The sequence below is a fragment of the Chiloscyllium plagiosum genome, unplaced genomic scaffold (genome assembly GCF_037043375.1).
Source record: "Chiloscyllium plagiosum isolate Xiang-an unplaced genomic scaffold, Cpla_swu_hap1 HiC_scaffold_37, whole genome shotgun sequence".
NCBI classification, from domain to species: Eukaryota; Metazoa; Chordata; class Chondrichthyes; order Orectolobiformes; family Hemiscylliidae; genus Chiloscyllium; species Chiloscyllium plagiosum.
This window is the reverse complement of record NW_028270175.1, coordinates 18,438,735-18,458,261: the sequence shown is the minus strand read 5'-3', so window position 1 is coordinate 18,458,261 and position 19,527 is coordinate 18,438,735. Positions and strand designations below refer to the sequence as shown.

The 19,527-nt window shown below is 52.7% G+C and overlaps 1 protein-coding gene across 7 annotated transcripts in view; it reads left to right on the top strand.

Moving 5' to 3' along the window:
- Positions 1 to 19,527, top strand: part of camta1a (calmodulin binding transcription activator 1a) — a 1,306,542-nt gene that overhangs the window by 169,889 nt on the left and 1,117,126 nt on the right. The gene's annotated exons all lie outside the window — the stretch shown is intronic.

Here is a 19,527-nt window from a genome sequence, read left to right as displayed (position 1 = left end):
CACACACACACACACCATCGCATACACACACACACACCATCGCATACACACACACACACACTATCGCATACACACACACACTATCGCATACACACACACACAATCGCTTACACACACACACTCCATCGCTTACACACACACACTCCATCGCTTACACACACACACTCCATCGCTTACACACACACACCCCATCGCAAACACACACACCCCATCGCAAACACACACACCCCATTGCATACACACACACACACCATCGCATACACACACACACCATCGCATACACACACACACCATCGCATACATACACACACACACACACTCACATCATCGCATGCATGCATACACACAGACACCCACACACCATCGCATGCATACACACACACCATCGCATACACACACACACTATCGCATACACACACACACCATCGCTTACACACACACACACCATCGCTTACACACACACACTCCATCGCTTACACACACACACCCCATCGCAAACACACACACCCCATTGCATACACACACACCCCATTGCATACACACACACACACCATCGCATACATACACACACACACACACACACACACTCACATCATCGCATGCATGCATACAAACAGACACCCACACACCATCGCATGCATACACACATACACCATCGCATGCATATACACACACACCATCGCATGCATATACACACACACACCATCGCATGCATACACACACACACACCATCGCATGCATACACACACACACACTATCGCATACACCCACGCACACCATCGCGTACACACACGCACACCATCGCATACACACACGCACACATCGCATACATACACACACACGCACACCATCGCATACATACACACACACGCACACCATCGCATACATACACACACACACCCCATCGCATTCACACACACACACCATCGCATGCATGCGCACACACCATCGCATGCATGCGCGCACATCATCGCTTACACACGCACACACACCATCGCATACACACGCCCCATCGCATATACGCGTACGCGCCATCGCTTACACACGCACGCACCATCGCTTACACACGCACGCACCATCGCTTACACACGCACGCACCATCGCTTACACACGCACGCACCATCGCTTACACACACACACACACACACCATCGCTTACACACACACACACACCATCGCTTACACACACACACCATCGCATACATACACACACACACCATCGCATGCATGCATACACACACACAGACACACACACACACCATCGCACATACACACACACCATCGCACATACACACACACACCATCGCATACATACACACACACACCATCGCATACATACACACACACACCATCGCATACATACACACACACACCATCGCATACATACACACACACACACCATCGCATACATACACACGCACACACCATTGCTTTCCCCCCCCCAATCGCATACACACACACACCATCGCATGCCCACACACACCATCGAATACGCACACACACTATCGCATACGCACACACACCATCGCTTACACACGCACGCACCATCGCTTACACATGCACGCACCATCGCTTACACATGCACGCACCATCGCTTACACATGCACGCACCATCGCTTACACACGCACGCACCATCGCTTACACACACACCCCATCGCAAACACACACACACACCATCGCATACATACACACACACACACCATCGCATGCATGCATACACACACACAGACACACACACACCATCGCACATACACACACTCACCATCGCATACATACACACGCGCACCATCGCATACATACACACGCACACACCATCGCATACACACACACCATCGAATACGCATACACGCACCATCGCTTACACACGCACGCACCATCGCTTACACACGCACGCCCCATCGCTTACACACGCACGCCCCATCGCATACACACGCCCCATCGCATACACACGCCCCATCGCATACACACGCCCCATCGCAAACACACGCCCCATCGCATACACACGCGTACGCACCATCGCATACACGCGTACGCACCATCGCTTACACACGCACGCACCATCGCTTACACACGCATGCACCATTGCTTACACATGCACGCACCATCACTTACACACGCACCATCGCTTACACACACACCCCATCGCAAACACACACACACACACCATCGCATACATACACACACACACACCATCGCATGCATGCATACACACACACACACACACACACCATCGCACGTACACACACACCATCGCATACATACACACACACATCATCGCATACATACACACACACACCATCGCATACATACACACACACACACCATCGCATACATACACACGCACACCATCGCATACATACACACACACGCACACCATCGCATACATACACACCATCGCATTCACACACACACCATCGCATACATACACACCATCGCATTCACACACACACCATCGCATACATACACATCATCGCATGCATGCGCGCACACCATCGCTTACACACACACGCACACCATCGCATACACACATTATCGCATTGCATACATACACACACACACCATCGCATACACACACACACACCATCGCATACACACACACACACACCATCGCATACACACACACACACTATCGCATACACACACACACACCATCGCTTACACACACACACTCCATCGCTTACACACACACACTCCATCGCAAACACACACACCCCATTGCATACACACACACCCCATTGCATACACACACACACACCATCGCATACACACACCATCGCATACATACACACACACACACACACTCACATCATCGCATGCATGCATACACACAGACACCCACACACCATCGCATGCATACACACACACCATCGCATGCATACACACATACACCATCGCATGCATACACACACACACACCATCGCATACATACACACCATCGCATTCACACACATACACCATCGCATACATACACACCATCACATTCACACACACACCATCGCATACATACACATCATCGCATGCATGCGCGCACACCATCGCTTACACACGCACGCACACCATCGCATACACACCATGGCATACACACATTATCGCATTGCATACATACACACACACACCATCGCATACACACACACACACACACCATCGCATACACACACACACACCATCGCATACACACACACACACCATCGCTTACACACACACACTCCATCGCTTACACACACACACCCCATCGCAAACACACACACCCCATTGCATACACACACACACACCATCGCATACACACACACACACCATCGCATACACACACACACCATCGCATACATACACACACACACACTCACATCATCGCATGCATGCATACACACAGACACCCACACACCATCGCATGCATACACACACACCATCGCATGCATACACACATACACCATCGCATGCATATACACACACACACCATCGCATGCATACACACACACACACACCATCGCATGCATACACACACACTATCGCATACACACACGCACACCATCGCGTACACACACGCACACCATCGCGTACACACACGCACACCATCGCATACATACACACGCACACCATCGCATACATACACACACACGCACACCATCGCATACATACACACACACACCATCGCATTCACACACACACCATCGCATGCATGCGCGCACACCATCGCATGCATGCGCGCACATCATCGCTTACACACGCACGCACACCATCGCATATACACGCACGCACACTATCGCATACACACGCACGCACACTATCGCATACACACGCACGCACACCATCGCACACACGCACGCACACCATCGCTTACACACGCACACCTTCGCTTACACACGCACGCACACCATCGCTTACACACGCACGCACACCTTCGCTTACACACGCCCGCAGACCATTGCATACACACGCACACACCATCGCATACATATATATGCACACCATCGCATAGACACACACAAACACGCACACCATCGCATACATACACACACATGCACACCATCGCATAGACACACACACGCACACCATCGCATACACACACACGCACACCATCGCATACACACACACACACACACACACCATCGCTTACACACACACACACCATCGCTTACACACACACCCCATCGCATACACACACACACACCATCGCATACATACACATGCACACACTCACATCATCGCATGCATACACACTCACATCATCGCATGCATATACACTCACATCATCGCATACACACACACACGCACACCATCGCATACGCATACACACATCATTGCATTGCATACAAACACACACCAACCATCGCATACACACACGCACACCATTGCATACACACACACACGTACATCATCGCATACACACACGCACATCATCGCATTGCATACATACACACACCATCGCATACACACACGCACACCATCGCATACACACACGCACACCATCGCTTACACACACACATCCCATCGCAAACGCACACACCCCATCGCATACGCACACACACCATCGAATACGCACACACACCATCGAATACGCACACACACCATCGCATATGCACGCACGCACCATCGCATACGCACGCACGCACCATCGCATACGCACGCACGCACCATCGCTTACACACGCCCCATCGAATACACACGCCCCATCGCATACACACGCCCCATCGCATACACACGCCCCATCGCTTACACACGCCCCATCGCTTACACACGCACGCACCATCGCTTACACACGCACGCACCATCGCTTACACACGCACGCACCATCGCTTACACACACACACACCATCGCTTACACCCACACACACACACCATCGCTTACACCCACACACACACACCATCGCTTACACCCACACACACACACACCATCGCTTACACACATACACACACACCATCGCTTACACCCACCATCGCTTACACACACACACACACACACACCATCGCTTACACCCACCATCGCTTACACATACACACCATCGCATGCATACACACACACACACACCATCGCATGCATGCATACACACACACAGACACACACACCATCACACACACACACACACACCATCGCACATACACACACACACCATCGCATACATACACACACACACCATCGCATACATACACACACACACCATCGCATACATACACACGCACACACCATCGCATACACACACACACCATCGCATGCGCACACACACCATCGAATACGCACACACACTATCGCATACGCACACACCATCGCTTACACACGCACGCACCATCGCTTACACACACACACACCATCGCTTACACACACACCCCATCGCAAACACACACACACACCATCGCATACATACACACACACACACCATCGCATGCATGCATACACACACACAGACACACACACACCATCGCACATACACACACCATCGCATACATACACACACGCACCATCGCATACATACACACACGCACCATCGCATTCATACACACGCACACACCATCGCATACACACACACACCATCGCATGCGCACACACCATCGCATGCGCACACACACCATCGAATACGCATACACACACACACCATCGCATGCGCACACACACCATCGAATACGCATACACACACACGCACCATCGCATACACACACACACGCACCATCGCTTACACACGCACGCACCATCGCTTACACACGCACGCACCATCGCTTACACACGCACGCACCATCGCTTACACACGCACGCACCATCGCTTACATACACACGCCCCATCGCAAACACACGCCCCATCGCATACAAGCGTACGCACCATCGCTTACACATGCACGCACCATCGCTTACACATGCACGCACCATCACTTACACATGCACGCACCATCACTTACACACGCGCACACACACACCATCGCTTACACACACACCCCATCGCAAACACACACACCCCATCGCAAACACACACACACACCATCGCATACATACACACACACACACCATCGCATGCATACATACACACACACACACCATCGCATACATACACACACACATCATCGCATACATACACACACACACCATCGCATACATACACACACACACACCATCGCATACATACACACACACGCACACCATCGCATACATACACACCATCGCATTCACACACACACCATCGCATACATACACATCATCGCATGCATGCGCGCACACCATCGCTTACACACGCATGCACACCATCGCATACACACGCACGCACACCATCGCATACACACGCACGCACACCATCGCATACGCATACACACATCATCGCATTGCATACATACACACGCACACCATCGCATACACACACGCACACCATCGCATACACACGCACACCATCGCATACACACGCACACCATCGCTTACACACACGCACACCATCGCTTACACACACACACCCCATCGCAAACACACACACCCCATCGCAAACACACACACACCATCGCACACACACACACACCATCGCATACATACACACGCACACACACACACACTCACATCATCGCATGCATGCATACACACAGACACGCACACACCATCGCATGCATACACACACAATCGCATGCATACACACACACACCATCGCATGCATATACACACACACACACCATCGCATGCATATACACACACACAAACCATCGCATGCATACACACACACACACACCATCGCATGCATACACACACACCATCGCATGCATACACACACACACACCATCGCATACACACACGCACACCATCGCGTACACACACGCACACCATCGCATACACACACGCACACCATCGCATACACACACGCACACCATCGCATACATACACACACACGCACACCATCGCATACATACACACACACACACCATTGCATTCACACACACACCATCGCATGCATGCGCGCACATCATCGCTTACACCCACACGCACGCACACCATCGCATACACACGCACACACACTATCGCATACACACGCACGCACACCATCGCATACACACGCACGCACACCATCGCATACACACGCACGCACACCATCGCATACACACGCACGCACACCATCGCATACACACGCACGCACACCTTCGCTTACACACGCACGCACACCTTCGCTTACACACGCACGCACCATCGCTTACACACGCACGCAGACCATCGCATACACACGCACACACCATCGCATACATATATACGCACACCATCGCATAGACACACACACGCACACCATCGCATACACACACACACGCACACCATCGCTTACACACACACACACCATCGCTTACACACACATACACCATCGCTTACACACACACTCCATCACAAACACACACACCCCATCGCATACACACACACACACCATCGCATACACACGCACGCACCATCGCATACACACGCACGCCCCATCGCATACACACGCACGCCCCATCGCATACACACGCACGCACCATCGCTTACACATACACACACCCCATCGCATACATGCACGCGCGCACGCACACACACACACACACACAATCGCATGCATACATACACACACCATCGCATACACACACACAAACCATCGCATACACACACACACACCATCGCATACACACACACACACCATCGCATACACACGCACACACACCATCGCATACACACACACACCATCGAATACGCACACACACCATCGCTTACGCACGCACCATCGCTTACGCACGCACGCACCATCGCTTACACACGCACGCACCATCGCTTACACACGCACGCACCATCGCTTACACACGCACGCACCATCGCTTACACACGCACCATCGCATACACACACCCCTTCGCATACACGCGTACGCACCATCGCATACACGCGTACGCACCATCGCATACACGCGTACGCACCATCGCTTACACACGCACGCACCATCGCTTACACACGCACGCACCATCGCTTACACACGCACGCACCATCGCTTACACACGCACGCACGCACCATCGCTTACACACACACACACCATCGCTTCCACACACACACACACACACCATCGCTTACACACACACACACACCATCGCATACATACACACACACACACCATTGCATGCATGCATACACACACAGACACACACACACCATGGCACATACACACACACCATCGCATACATACACACGTGCACCATCGCACACATACACACACACACACACCATCGCATGCATGCATACACACACACAGACACACACACACCATCGCACATACACACACACACCATCGCATACATACACACGTGCACCATCGCATACATACACACGCACACACCATCGCATACACACACACCATCGCATACACACACACCATCGCATGCGCGCACACACCATCGCATACACACACACCATCGCATGCGCACACACACCATCGAATACGCATACACGCACCATCGCATACACACACACGCACCATCGCTTACACACGCACGCACCATCGCTTACACACGCACGCACCATCGCTTACACACGCACGCACCATCGCTTACACACGCACGCACCATCGCTTACACACGCACGCACCATCGCTTACACACGCACGCACCATCGTTTACACACGCACGCACCATCGCTTACACACGCACGCACCATCGCTTACACACACACGCCCCATCGCATACACACGCCCCATCGCTTACACACGCCCCATCGCATACACACGCGTACGCACCATCGCTTGCACACGCACGCACCATCGCTTACACATGCACGCACCATCGCTTACACACGCACGCCCCATCGCTTACACACACACGCCCCATCGCATACACACGCCCCATCGCATACACACGCCCCATCGCAAACACACGCCCCATCGCATACACACGCGTACGCACCATCGCATACACGTGTACGCACCATCGCTTACACACGCACGCACCATCGCTTACACACGCACGCACCATCGCTTACACATGCACGCACCATCACTTACACACGCACACCATCGCTTACACACACACCCCATCGCAAACACACACACACACACCATCGCATTCATACACACACACACACACCATCGCATGCATGCATACACACACACACAGGCACACACACACCATCGCACATACACACACACACACCATCGCATACATACACACACACATCATCGCATACATACACACACACACCATCGCATACATACACACACACACACACACACCATCGCATACATACACACGCACACCATCGCATACATACACACATACGCACACCATCGCATACATACACAACATCGCATTCACACACACACCATCGCATACATACACATCATCGCATGCATGCGCGCACACCATCGCTTACACACGCACACACACCATCGCATACACACGCACGCACACCATCGCATACACACGCACGCACACCATCGCATACGCATACACACATCATTGCATTGCATATACACACACACACCATCGCATACACACACACACACCATCGCATACACACACACACACCATCGCATACACACACACACACCATCGCATACACACACACACCCCATCGCATACACACACACACCATCGCATACACACACACACCATCGCATACACACACACACACCATCGCATACACACACGCACACCATCGCTTACACACACACCCCATCGCAAACACACACACCCCATCGCAAACACACACACCCCATCGCAAACACACACACCCCATCGCAAACACACACATCCCATCGCAAACACACACACCCCATCGCATACACACACACACACACCATCGCATACACACACACACCATCGCATACATACACACGCACACACACACACTCACATCATCGCATGCATGCATACACACAGACACGCACACACCATCGCATGCATACACACACACCATCGCATGCATATACACACACACCATCGCATGCATATACACACACACACCATCGCATCCATACACACACACACCATCGCATGCATACACACACACACCATCGCATGCTTACACACACACACCATCGCATGCATACACACACACACCATCGCATGCATACACACACACACTATCGCATACACACACGCACACCATCGCATACACACACGCACACCATCGCATACATACACACACACACGCACACCATCGCATACATACACACACACACACACACACACCATCGCATTCTCACACACACACCATCGCATGCATGCGCGCACATCATCGCTTACACACGCACGCACACCATCGCATACACATGCACGCACACCATCGCATACACATGCACGCACACCATCGCATACACATGCACGCACACCATCGCATACACATGCACGCACACCATCGCATACACACGCACGCACACCATCGCATACACACGCACGCACACCATCGCTTACACACGCACGCACACCATCGCTTACACACGCACGCACACCTTCGCTTACACACGCACGCACACCTTCGCTTACACACGCACGCACACCTTCGCTTACACACGCACGCACACCATCGCTTACACACGCACGCACACCATCGCTTACACACGCACACACCATCGCATACATATACGCACACCATCGCATAGACACACACACACACACACCATCGCATACACACACACGCACACCATCGCATACACACACACGCACACCATCGCATACACACACACACATACATACACCATCGCTTACACACACATACACCATCGCTTACACACACACTCCATCACAAACACACACACCCCATCGCAAACACACACACCCCATCGCATACACACACACACACCATCGCATACATACACATGCACACACTCACATCATCGCATGCATACACACTCACATCATCGCATACACACACACACGCACATCATCGCATACACACACACATCATCGCATTGTATACAAACACACACACACCATCGCATACACACACACACACCATCGCATACACACACACCCCATCGCAAACGCACACACCCCATCGCATACGTACACACCCCATCGCATACGCACACACACCATCGCATACGCACACACACCATCGAATACGCACACACACCATCGCATACGCACGCACGCACCATCGCTTACACACGCACGCACCATCGCTTACACACACACCATCGCATACACACGCCCCATCGCATACACACGCCCCATCGCATACACGCGTACGCACCATCGCATACACACACACGCACGCACCATCGCTTACACACGCACGCACCATCGCTTACACACGCACGCACCATCGCTTACACATGCACGCACCATCGCTTTCACACACACACACACACACACACACACACACCATCGCTTACACACACACACACCATCGCTTACACCCACCATTGCTTACACACACACACCATCGCATGCATACACACACACACCATCGCATACACACACGCACACCATCGCATACACACACGCACACCATCGCAAACACACACACCCCATCGCAAACGCACACACCCCATCGCAAACGCACACACCCCATCGCATACGCACACACCCCATCGCATACGCACACACACCATCGCATACGCACACACACCATCGCATACGCACGCACGCACCATCGCATACGCACGCACGCACCATCGCATACGCACGCACGCACCATCGCATACGCACGCACGCACCATCGCATACGCACGCACGCACCATCGCATACGCACGCACGCACCATCGCATACGCACGCACGCACCATCGCATACGCACGCACGCACCATCGCTTACACACGCACGCACCATCGCTTACACACGCACGCACCATCGCTTACACACGCACGCACCATCGCTTACACACACACACACACACACACACCATCGCTTACACACACACACACCATCGCTTACACCCACCATTGCTTACACACACACACCATCGCATGCATACACACACACACCATCGCATGCATGCATACACACACACAGACACACACACACCATTGCACATACACACACACCCCATCGCAAACACACACACCCCATCGCATACACACACACACACCATCGCATACATACACATGCACACACTCACATCATCGCATGCATACACACTCACATCATCGCATACACACACACACGCACACCATCGCATACGCATACACACATCATTGCATTGCATACAAACACACACCAACCATCGCATACACACACGCACACCATCGCATACACACACGCACACCATCGCATACACACACACACGCACATCATCGCATACACACACGCACATCATCGCATTGCATACATACACACACACACCATCGCATACACACACGCACACCATCGCAAACACACACACCCCATCGCATACGCACACACACCATCGCATACGCACACACACCATCGCATACGCACGCACGCACCATCGCATACGCACGCACGCACCATCGCATACGCACGCACGCACCATCGCATACGCACGCACGCACCATCGCATACGCACGCACCATCGCTTACACACGCACGCACCATCGCTTACACACGCACGCACCATCGCTTACACACACACCATCGCATACACACGCCCCATCGCATACAGACGCCCCATCGCATACACGCGTACGCACCATCGCATACACGCGTACGCACCATCGCATACACACACACGCACGCACCATCGCTTACACACGCACGCACCATCGCTTACACACGCACGCACCATCGCTTACACACGCACGCACCATCGCTTACACATGCACGCACCATCGCTTACACACACACACACACACACCATCGCTTACACACACACACACCATCGCTTACACCCACCATTGCTTACACACACACACCATCGCATGCATGCATACACACACACAGACACACACACACCATTGCACATACACACACACACCATCGCATGCATGCATACACACGCACAGACACACACACACCATCGCACATACACACACACACCATCGCACATACACACACACACCATCGCACATACACACACACACCATCGCACATACACACACACACCATCGCACATACACACACACACCATCGCACATACACACACACACCATCGCACATACACACACACACCATTGCATACATACACACACACACCATCGCATACATACATACACACACCATCGCATACATACATACATACGCACACACCATCGCATGCGCGCACACACCATCGAATACTCACACACACTATCGCATGCGCACACACCATCGCTTACACACGCACGCACCATCGCTTACATACGCACGCACCATCGCTTACACACACACACACTATCGCTTACACACACACACACCATCGCTTACACACACACCCCATCGCAAACACACACACAAACCATCGCATACATACACACACACACCATCGCATGCATGCATACACACACACAGACACACACGCACCATCGCATACATACACACACGCACCATCGCATACATACACACGCACACACCATCGCATACACACACACACCATCGCATACACACACACACCATCGCATACACACACACCATCGCATGCGCGCACACACCATCGCATGCGCACACACACCATCGCATACACACACACCATCGAATACGCATACACGCACCATCGCATACGCATACACGCACCATCGCATACACACACACGCACCATCGCATACACACGCACGCACCATCGCTTACACACGCACGCACCATCGCTTACACACGCACGCACCATCGCTTACACACGCACGCCCCATCGCATACAAACGCCCCATCGCATACACACGCCCCATCGCATACACACGCCCCATCGCATACACACGCCCCATCGCATACACACGCCCCATCGCATACACACGCCCCATCGCATACACACGCCCCATCGCATACACACGCCCCATCGCAAACACACGCACCATCGCTTACACACGCTTCGCACCATCGCTTACACATGCACGCACCATCACTTACACACGCGCACGCACACACCATCGCTTACGCACACACACCATCGCATGTATGCATACACACACACACACACACACACCATCGCACATACACATACACACCATCGCACATACACACACACCATCGCACATACACACACACCATCGCATACATACACACACACACCATCGCATACATACACACACACACCATCGCATACATACACACGCACACCATTGCATACATACACACACACACACACCATCGCATACATACACACACGCACACCATCGCATACATACACACACATGCACACCATCGCATACATACACACACACGCACACCATCACATACATACACACCATCGCATTCACACACGCCCCATCGCATACACGCGTACGCACCATCGCATACACGCGTACGCACCATCGCATACACACACACGCACGCACCATCGCTTACACACGCACGCACCATCGCTTACACACGCACGCACCATCGCTTACACACGCATGCACCATCGCTTACACATGCACGCACCATCGCTTACACACACACACACACACACACACCATCGCTTACACCCACCATTGCTTACACACACACACCATCGCATGCATGCATACACACACACAGACACACACACACACCATTGCACATACACACACACACCATCGCATTTAAACGCACGCACCATCGCTTACACACGCACGCACCATCGCTTACACATACACACACCCCATCGCATACATGCACGCGCGCACACACACACACAATCGCATGCATACATACACACACCATCGCATACACACACACACACCATCGCATACACACACACACACCATCGCATACACACACACACACACCATCGCATACACACACACACCATCGCATGCATACACACACACCCCATCGTATATACGCACACCCCATCTTATACATGCACACCCCATCGTATACACGCACACCCCATCGCGCATACACACGCCCCATCGCATACACACGCACCATCGCATACACACGCACACACCATCGCATACGCACACACACCATCGCATACGCACCCACACCATCGCATACGCACCCACACCATCGCATACGCACCCACACCATCGCATACGCGCACACACCATCGAATACGCGCACACACCATCGCTTACGCACGCACCATCGCTTACACATGCACGCACCATCGCTTACACACACACACACACACACCATCGCTTACACACACACACACCATCGCTTACACCCACCATTGCTTACACACACCATTGCTTACACACACACACCATCGCATGCATGCATACACACACACAGACACACACACACCATTGCACATACACACACACACCATTGCACATACACACACACCATCGCACACGCACCCACACCATCGCATACGCACACACACCATCGAATACGCACACACACCATCGCTTACGCACGCACCATCGCTTACACACACATACACCATCGCTTACACACACACTCCATCACAAACACACACACCCCATCGCAAACACACACACCCCATCGCATACACACACACACACCATCGCATACATACACATGCACACACTCACATCATCGCATGCATACACACTCACATCATCGCATACACACACACACGCACATCATCGCATACACACACACATCATCGCATTGTATACAAACACACACACACCATCGCATACACACACACACACCATCGCATACACACACACCCCATCGCAAACGCACACACCCCATCGCATACGCACACACCCCATCGCATACGCACACACCCCATCGCATACGCACACACACCATCGCATACGCACACACACCATCGAATACGCACGCACGCACCATCGCTTACACACGCACGCACCATCGCTTACACACACACCATCGCATACACACGCCCCATCGCATACACACGCCCCATCGCATACACACGCCCCATCGCATACACACGCCCCATCGCATACACGCGTACGCACCATCGCATACACACACACGCACGCACCATCGCTTACACACGCACGCACCATCGCTTACACACGCACGCACCATCGCTTACACATGCACGCACCATCGCTTACACACACACACACACACACACACACACACACACACCATCGCTTACACACACACACACCATCGCTTACACCCACCATTGCTTACACACACACACCATCGCATGCATACACACACACACCATCGCATACACACACGCACACCATCGCATACACACACGCACACCATCGCAAACACACACACCCCATCGCAAACGCACACACCCCATCGCAAACGCACACACCCCATCGCATACGCACACACACCATCGCATACGCACACACACCATCGCATACGCACACACACCATCGCATACGCACGCACGCACCATCGCATACGCACGCACGCACCATCGCATACGCACGCACGCACCATCGCATACGCACGCACGCACCATCGCATACGCATGCACGCACCATCGCATACGCACGCACGCACCATCGCTTACACACGCACGCACCATCGCTTACACACGCACCATCGCTTACACACGCACGCACCATCGCTTACACACACACACACACACACACACACACCATCGCTTACACACACACACACCATCGCTTACACCCACCATTGCTTACACACACACACCATCGCATGCATACACACACACACCATCGCATGCATGCATACACACACACAGACACACACACACCATTGCACATACACACACACCCCATCGCAAACACACACACCCCATCGCATACACACACACACACCATCGCATACATACACATGCACACACTCACATCATCGCATGCATACACACTCACATCATCGCATACACACACACACGCACACCATCGCATACGCATACACACATCATTGCATTGCATACAAACACACACCAACCATCGCATACACACACGCACACCATCGCATACACACACGCACACCATCGCATACACACACACACGCACATCATCGCATACACACACGCACATCATCGCATTGCATACATACACACACACACCATCGCATACACACACGCACACCATCGCAAACACACACACCCCATCGCATACGCACACACACCATCGCATACGCACACACACCATCGCATACGCACACACACCATCGCATACGCACGCACGCACCATCGCATACGCACGCACGCACCATCGCATACGCACGCACGCACCATCGCATACGCACGCACCATCGCTTACACACGCACGCACCATCGCTTACACACACACCATCGCATACACACGCCCCATCGCATACAGACGCCCCATCGCATACACACGCCCCATCGCATACACGCGTACGCACCATCGCATACACACACACGCACGCACCATCGCTTACACACGCACGCACCATCGCTTACACACGCACGCACCATCGCTTACACACGCACGCACCATCGCTTACACACGCACGCACCATCGCTTACACACGCACGCACCATCGCTTACACATGCACGCACCATCGCTTACACACACACACACACACACACCATCGCTTACACACACACACACCATCGCTTACACCCACCATTGCTTACACACACACACCATCGCATGCATGCATACACACACACAGACACACACACACCATTGCACATACACACACACACCATTGCACATACACACACACACCATCGCATGCATGCATACACACGCACAGACACACACACACCATCGCACATACACACACACACCATCGCACATACACACACACACACACCATCGCACATACACACACACACACACCATCGCACATACACACACACACCATCGCACATACACACACACACCATCGCACATACACACACACACCATCGCACATACACACACACACCATCGCACATACACACACACACCATCGCACATACACACACACACCATTGCATACATACACACACACACCATCGCATACATACATACACACACCATCGCATACATACATACGCACACACCATCGCATGCGCGCACACACCATCGAATACTCACACACACTATCGCATGCGCACACACCATCGCTTACACACGCACGCACCATCGCTTACATACGCACGCACCATCGCTTACACACACACACTATCGCTTACACACACACACACCATCGCTTACACACACACCCCATCGCAAACACACACACACACCATCGCATACATACACACACACACCATCGCATGCATGCATACACACACACAGACACACACACACCATCGCACATACACACACTCACCATCGCATACATACACACACACACCATCGCATACATACACACACGCACCATCGCATACATACACACACGCACCATCGCATACATACACACGCACACACCATCGCATACACACACACACCATCGCATACACACACACCATCGCATGCGCGCACACACCATCGCATGCGCACACACACCATCGCATACACACACACCATCGAATACGCATACACGCACCATCGCATACGCATACACGCACCATCGCATACACACACACGCACCATCGCATACACACGCACGCACCATCGCTTACACACGCACGCACCATCGCTTACACACGCACGCACCATCGCTTACACACGCACGTCCCATCGCATACAAACGCCCCATCGCATACAAACGCCCCATCGCATACACATGCCCCATCGCATACACATGCCCCATCGCATACACACGCCCCATCGCATACACACGCCCCATCGCATACACACGCCCCATCGCATACACACGCCCCATCGCAAACACACGCACCATCGCTTACACACGCTTCGCACCATCGCTTACACATGCACGCACCATCACTTACACACGCGCACGCACACACCATCGCTTACGCACACACACCTTCGCATGTATGCATACACACACACACACACACACACCATCGCACATACACATACACACCATCGCACATACACACACACCATCGCACATACACACACACCATCGCATACATACACACACACACCATCGCATACATACACACACACACCATCGCATACATACACACGCACACCATTGCATACATACACACACACACACCATCGCATACATACACACACGCACACCATCGCATACATACACACACACGCACACCATCGCATACATACACACACACGCACACCATCACATACATACACACCATCGCATTCACACACGCCCCATCGCATACACGCGTACGCACCATCGCATACACGCGTACGCACCATCGCATACACACACACGCACGCACCATCGCTTACACACGCACGCACCATCGCTTACACACGCACGCACCATCGCTTACACACGCACGCACCATCGCTTACACACGCATGCACCATCGCTTACACATGCACGCACCATCGCTTACACACACACACACACACACACACCATCGCTTACACCCACCATTGCTTACACACACACACCATCGCATGCATGCATACACACACACAGACACACACACACACCATTGCACATACACACACACACCATCGCATGCACACACACACACCATCGCATACACACGCACGCACCATCGCTTACACACGCACGCACCATCGCTTACACATACACACACCCCATCGCATACATGCACGCGCGCACACACACACACAATCGCATGCATACATACACACACCATCGCA